The following is a 7980-nucleotide window of genomic DNA, read 5'->3' as shown; positions in this document are numbered from 1 at the left end:
AAAACAAAAACCTTTTGGGGACAGAGAATGATAAAACTCTAGAGCAGTCACAGATAGAGTTTTTTTAATGTGACCCATAACTTTATTTTCCTTAAACTTTGGCCACCACTAGACTTTTTTAAAAAGTTTTTATTTTGAGATAACTAGATTCTCCTGTAGTTCTAAGAAAACCACCAGTGTAGACTTTTGATTTGAGACTATCTGAGAGGACCACAAAAGGAAGGGGTGTTAGAATTTATCAACTCTAAATGACAGAAACTATAACTGTCAGGCAAAAATGAGTAGTGAAAATAATTCATGTAACTGAAAAGTTTAGAGGTGTTTCTGACTTAAGGTTTGGTGGGACCCCGGGGTACACATGATTCATCAGAACTCGGTCTCTCTGTCTAGCTCTGTTTTCTGTCAAGCGAGTCGAGGTTGACATTGGACCAGCTCCATATCTCAGTAGAAAATGTTTTCCTTCCCAGCAGATGCAGCCAAAGTCCCAGGGCAGGCTCTTACTGGCCTGGATTGGGTCAACCAACCACGTTGGAGTGGGATGGTAAAGTGTTCTGATTGGCTAGGGCTGAAATACCCACCTAGAGTTGAAGAAGTGGGATCAACATTTCCCAACCACAGGATGAGAGGAGGGAAGGATGGTTGCTGAAAGAAAAGGTGTTAACCAGTGGAGGTGATGGAATTCCAGTAGAGCTATTTCAAATCCTAAAAGATGATGCTGTGAAAGTGCTGCACTCAATCTGCCAGCAAATTTGGAAAACTCAGCAGTGGCCACAGGACTGGAAAAGGTCAGTTTTCATTCCAATCCCAAAGAAAGGCAATGCAAAAGAATGCTCAAACTACTGAACAATTGCACTCATCTCACACGCTAGTAGAGTAATGCTCAAAATTCTCCAAGCCAGACTTCAACAATATGTGAACCGTGAACTTCCTGATGTTCAAGTTGGTTTTAGAAAAGGCAGAGGAACCAGAGATCAAATTGCCAGCATCCGCTGGATCATGGAAAAAGCAAGAGAGTTCCAGAAAAACATCTATTTCTGCTTTATTGACTATGCCAAAGTCTTTGACTGTGTGGTTCACAATAAACTGGAAAATTCTGAGAGAGATGGGAATACCAGACCTCCTGAGCTGCCTCTTGAGAAATCTGTATGCAGGTCAGGAAGCAACAGTTAGAAGCGGACGTGGAACAACAGACTGGTTCCAAATAGGAAAAGGAGTGCATCAAGGCTGTATATTGTCACCCTGCTTATTTAACTTATATGCAGAGTACATCATGAGAAACACTGGGCTGGAAGAAACACAAGCTGGAATCAAGATTGCTGGGAGAAATATCAATAACCTCAGATATGCAGATGACACCACCCTTATGGCAGAAAGTGAAGAGGAACTAAAAAGCCTCTTGATGAAAGTGAAAGAGGAGAGTGAAAAAGTTGGCTTAAAGCTCAACATTCAGAAAACGAAGATCAAGGCATCTGGTCCCATCACTTCATGGGAACTAGATGGGGAAACAGTGGAAACAGTGTCAGACTTTGTTTCTTTGGGCTCCAAAATCACTGCAGATGGTGACTGCAACCATGAAATTAAAAGATGCTTACTCCTTGGAAGAAAAGTTATGACCAACCTAGATAGCATCTTCAAAAGCAGAGACATTACTTTGTCAACAAAGGTCCATCTAGTCAACGCTATTGTTTTCCAGTAGTCTTGTATGGATGTGAGAGTTAGACTGGAAAGAAAGCTGAACGCTGAAGAATTGATGCTTTTGAACTGTGGTGTTGAAGAAGACTCTTGAGAGTCCCTTGGACTGCAAGGAGATCCAACCAGTCCATTCTGAAGGAGATCAGCCCTGGGATTTCTTTGGAAGGAATGATGCTAAAGCTGAAACTCCAGGACTTTGGCCACTTCATGCGAAGAGTTGACTCACTGGAAAAGACTCTGATGCTGGGAGGGATTGGGGGCAGGAGGAGAAGGGGACGACTGAGGATGAGATGGCTGGATGGCGTCACTGACTCGATGGACATGAGTCTGAGTGAACTCGGGAGTTGGTGATGGACAGGGAGGCCTGGCGTGCTGCGATTCATGGGGTCTCAAAGAGTTGGACACTACTGAGCGACTGAACTGAACTGAACTGAGTGGGTGGGGCAGAGAGCCAAAATCAGGGCCAGATAAGCAGCCTTGGGGCTACAGGGCTTGCTTTCCTATTCCCTGCACCAATCACTGCAGATGGTGCAGTGCAGACAATGCAGATGGTCACTGTAGGCGGTGACTGCAGCCATGAAATTAAAAGACGCTTACTCCTTGGAAGGAAAGTTATGAACAACCTAGACAGTATATTAAAAAGCAGAGACATTACTTTGTCAACAAAGGTCCATCTAGTCAACGCTATTGTTTTCCAGTAGTCTTGTATGGATGTGAGAGTTAGACTGGAAAGAAAGCTGAGCGCCAAAGAATTGATGCTTTTGAACTGTGGTTTTGGAGAAGACTCTTGAGAGTCCCTTGGACTGCAAGGAGATCTAATGAGTCCATCCTAAAGGAGATCCTAAAGGAGTCCTTCCTTCCAGTGAAGGGCTGATGCTGAAGCTGAAACTCCAATCCTTTGGCCACCTGATGCAAAGAGCTGACTCACTGGGAAAGACCCTGATGCTGGGGAAGATTGAGGGCAGGAGGAGAAGGGGACGACAGAGGATGAAATGGTTAGATGGCATCACCGACTCAATGGACATGAGTTTGGGTAAACTCCAGGAGTTGGTGATGGACAGGGAAGCCTGGCATGCTGTGGTTCATGGGGTCACAAAGAGTCGGACACGACTGAGCTACTGAACTGAACTAATTCCTATTCCCAGGCCCTGCAGGCAGTATATTTCTAGAGCCTCCCAGAAGCCAGCAAGAACAAACACCCGAGTTCAGAGAGTGAAGTGGCTTGCCCGAGACCACACAGCTAGTAAGACACAGCCAGGCCTCAGACTCAGATGGTCTCGCTGCTCCTGAATCCCAAGGACTGGAAACATATTTTTCTAAACCAGAGTGAAGTATGTTTTGTGTCACGTCTGGGAAAGCTGGGGTCATTTGTGAGATGGGAGTTTTTCCACAAGTTCCCACTGAGAAACGGGGCAGGAAATGCTGACTAATACCCACTGCACACTTAGCATAGGCCAGAGGCGGAGAGCCCCGAGTGAGAGTCCCTTTGGGCGGTCCCTGCAGCTCTGAGAGGTCTGTACACTTAGCCCCATTTTTTTGCAGATGAGGAAACTGAGGCACAGAGTCAAATAACATATCAATGTCACACAGATGGTCGATGGCGGGACTGGAATCTGAGCCCTGGTCTGATGCTGAGCTCTGGCAGGTTTCACACACACCTGCAGCCCCGGTGGAGGCAGGGAGGTGGGAAGGCAGGGTTTCCAGTGTGTCTTCCATGGGAAACCAGCAACATCGCAGGATGAGAAACAGCCGCTGACACCGAAGAGTGGGGTGCCCCGGAGACATGAGACCCCAGAGGGCAACGACCACTCACATCAATTGATTAAAGAAGAGCCAGAAAATCCAGATGCTTTAAAATGCTGGCTCCATTACCATGGGCAAAATAAAACAGGTGTCTAGGTGAACGTCTGCCCACAACTTCCCAGCTGGTGGGTGCCCAGTTGCTCAGTCGTGTCCGACACTTGGTGATCCCAGGGACTGTACCCCCCCAGACTCCTCTGTCCATGGCATTTTGCTGGCAGGAATGCTGGAGTGGGTACCATTTCCTCCTCCTGGCTGGTGCAGGCACCACCGCCTGACTTTAGTTGGGTGTGTGCTGCTATCTGGTGGTGAACCGGGGCAGGTGGCAGCGCCAACGACGGGTTCCCAGCTCCACTGGGAAATGTTATGCATTCCCCTATGCTGACTTGTCTTTAGAGGGGTTCTGGGCACCGTGTCTGCCCCCAACATTAACTTCACCCCCTTCCGATAAACCTAACAATTTGGAGCTACCCTTTTAAACATAATTTTGTAATGGGTAAGCTATGAATAAGGTAAAGAGTAATAGGGGACTTTCCTGGTGGTCCAATGGTCAAGACTCCACACTACCAATTCAGGGGGCCTGGCTTCAGTCCCTGGCCAGGGAACTAGATGCCACATGCCAGCAACTGAAAGATACTGTATGCTGCACCAAAGATTCCACGCGCCTCAACCAAGACATGGCGCGCATGCTCAGTCTCTCGCTCACGCCCGGCTCTCTGCGACCCCATGGGCTGTAGCCCGCCAGGCTCCTCTCTCCGTGCGATTTCCCAGGCAAGAATGCTGCAGTGGGTTGCTATTTCCTTCTCCACCAAGACCCAGCACAGCCAAATAAATAAATATAGGGGTTTTTTTTTAAGAGTAATGAACAATACAGGGGTCAGGTGACTATGGCCAGTAGGCTAAATCTGGCCCACCTGTTTTTCTGTTGTCCCCATGAGCACTTTTTTTTTTTAAATAGTGGGGGCAATAAAGAATATTTTCCTAACAAATGACATTCAAATTCGGCGTCAGTCATAAAGTTTTCTTTGACACACAGTCACACCCATCATTTGCATATTGTCTATGGCCGTTTTTTCAATACAGCAGCAGAGTCAAGAGACCAAATGACCCACAAAACCTAAAATACTATCTGGCCCTTTTTAGAGAAAAATGGACCAACTCCAGATCCAGAGTGCTCCCCACTCATGCTCCCCCAAGCCCTCAGTTCTCCCCAGAGCCCACCATTTGGATGAGACACTTGCAAGTCCTTTCCACGTCACAGAGGCGTGGCTGGCCCCCACTCTTCACACAGTGGGTAGAATATTACATACACAGCTCTGCACCCTGCCTGTTTCATGCAATATGTTTTGGAAATAATATCAACCACTTCCATATTTCCTTTCTTATTTCTTTCTACAGCTGTATAACATTCCAACCTCAGGATGGCCCTTTCTTTTATAACGAATCACCTGTTAAATTTTGAGGTCATTTTCAGTCTTGGGTAATACAAATTGCTGTGGTGTGCACTGAAGGACTTAAGTCTTTGCTCATGAGGGCCAGTAGACCTGAGGGGTCAATTCCTGGGGATCAAATGGCTGGGCTAGGGATATCTGCGAGTTACCTTCCGATCCATCATGCCAAAATTGCCTTTGACCAAGGCCATGCGCATTTAAACTCTCAGAACTTTTGAGAGCGCCAGTTTCCTCACACCCTTGCCAACACAGGGTGTTATCGAGTGTTTTGTTCTTTGCCAATCTGATAGGTGGTTTTAATTTGCATTTCTCTTACTGTATTTCACTGAATCTAAGATATCATTGATTGTACCATGCACCTGATTTCAGAAATGTTTGAATATAAAATTTGCCTCTCAAAACACTCTCAGACATAAATCACAGCAGGATCCTCTATGACCCACCTCCCAGAATTCTGGAAATAAAAGCAAAAATAAACAAATGGGATCTAATTAAAATTAAAAGCTTCTGCACAACAAAGGAAAATATAAGCAAGGTGAAAAGACAGCCTTCTGAATGGGAGAAAATAATAGCAAATGAAGCAACTGACAAACAACTAATCTCAAAAATATACAAGCAACTTATGCAGCTCGATTCTAGAAAAATAAACGACCCAATCAAAAAATGGGCCAAAGAACTAAATAGACATTTCTCCAAAGAAGACATACGGATGGCTAACAAACACATGAAAAGATGCTCAACATCACTCATTATTAGAGAAATGCAAATCAAAACCACAATGAGGTACCACTTCACACCAGTCAGAATGTCTGCGATCCAAAAATCTGCAAGCAATAAATGCTGGAGAGGGTGTGGAGAAAAGGGAACACTCCTACACTGTTGGTGGGAATGCAAACTAGTACAGCCACTATGGAGAACAGTGTGGAGATTCCTTAAAAAATTGCAAATAGAACTACCTTATGACCCAGCAATCCCACTGCTGGGCATACATACTGAGGAAACCAGAATTGAAAGAGACACATGTACCCCAATGTTCATCACAGCACTGTTTATAATAGTCAGGACATGGAAACAACCTAGATGTCCATCAGCAGATGAATGGATAAGAAAGCTGTGGTACATATACACAATGGAGTATTACTCAGCCGTAAAAAAGAATTCATTTGAATCAGTTCTGATGAGATGGATGAAACTGGAGCCGATCATACAGAGTGAAGTAAGCCAGAAAGAAAAACACCAATACAGTATACTAACACATATATATGGAATTTAGGAAGATGGCAATGACAACCCTGTATGCAAGACAGGAAAAAAGACACAGATGTGTATAACGGACTTTTGGACTCAGAGGGAGAGGGAGAGGGTGGGATGATTTGGGACAATGGCATTCTAACATGTATACTATCAAGTAAGAATTGAATCGCCAGTCTATGTCTGACGCCGGATACAGCATGCTTGGGGCTGGTGCATGGGGATGACCCAGAGAGATGTTATGGGGAGGGAGGTGGGAGGGGGGTGCATGTTTGGGAACGCATGTAAGAATTAAAGATTTTAAAATAAATAAATAAATAAATAAATAAATAAAAATAAAAAAAATTTTAAAAAAATAAATAAATAAATAAAATTTGCCTCTTAGAATCACTGAAATAGAATATGTTGAGTGGGATTGGCTATTTTATTGCATTTTCTTACTCTGTATGTGTTCTATTCTTTTTTTGCCGGATGGGGGGGGCGGAGCGTGATGGGTGAGGGTGGGGAGGCAGGACAGTGGTGGTTAAGAGCCTAGAGTTCAAATCCCAGCTCTGCCCCTTACAAGTGTGATTCTTTGCACAGGTTACTTAATCTTTTCTGTGTTTCAGTTTCCTCATCTGTACGGTGAGTAACTATGTCATAGGGTCGTTGTGAAAGTGAAGTGAAAGTCACTCAGTCGTGTCCGACTCTTTGCAACACCATGGACTATATGGTCCATGGAATTCTCCAGGCCAGAATACTGAAGTGGGTAGCCTTTTCCTTCTCCAGGGGATCTTCCGAACCCAGGGATTGAACCGGGGTCTCCTGCATTGCAGGCGGATTCTTTACCAGCTGAGCTACCAGGGAAGGATTGTTATGACGGTATCAGCTCCACTAGCTTTGTTTGTAGTGATACTTCCTAAGGCCCACTTGACTTCACATTCCAGGATGTCTGGCTCTAGGTGAGTGATCACACCATCATGGTTATCTGGGTCATGAAGATCTTCTTTGTATAGGCCTTCTGTGTATTCTCACGTCTTCCTAATAGCTCCTGCTTCTGTTAGGTGCATACCATTTCTGTCCTTTATTAAGCCCATCTTTGCATGAAATATTCCCTTGGTATCTCTAATTTTCTTGAAGAGATCTCTAGTCTTTCCCATTCTATTGTTTTCCTCTATTTCCTCTATTTGCATTGATTATGGAGGAAGGCTTTCTTTTCTCTCCTTGCTATTCTCTGGAAATCTGCATTCAAATGTGTATATCTTTCCTTTTCTCCTTTGCTTTAACGTCTCTTCTTTTCACAGCTATTTGTAAGGCTCCTCAGACAACCATTTTGCCTTTCTTTTTCTTGGTCTTGATCACTGCCTGAAGAGAAGAGTGGAGAAGTAACTCCAGAAAGAATGAAGAGATGGAGCCAAAGCAAAAACAACACCCAGTTGTGGACGTGACGGGTAATGGAAGTAAAATCCAATGCTGTAAAGAACAATACTGCATAGGAACCTGGAATGTTAGGTCCATGAATCAAGGCAAATTGGAAGTGGTCAAACAGGAGATAGCAAGAGTGAACATCATCATTTTAGGAATCAGCGAACTAAAATGGACCAGAATGGGTGAGTTTAACTCAGATGGCCATTATATCTACTACTGTGGGCAAGAACCCCTTAGAAGAAATGGAGTAGCCATCATGGTCAACAAAAGAGTCCAAAATGCAGTACTTGGATGCAATCTCAGAAACAACAGAATAATCTCTCTTCATTTCCAAGGCAAATCATTCAGTATCACAGTAACCCAAGTCTATGCCCTGACC

This window comes from Ovis canadensis, chromosome 13, assembly GCF_042477335.2.
Source record: "Ovis canadensis isolate MfBH-ARS-UI-01 breed Bighorn chromosome 13, ARS-UI_OviCan_v2, whole genome shotgun sequence".
NCBI classification, from domain to species: Eukaryota; Metazoa; Chordata; class Mammalia; order Artiodactyla; family Bovidae; genus Ovis; species Ovis canadensis.
Note: the sequence above shows the minus strand (reverse complement) of the source record.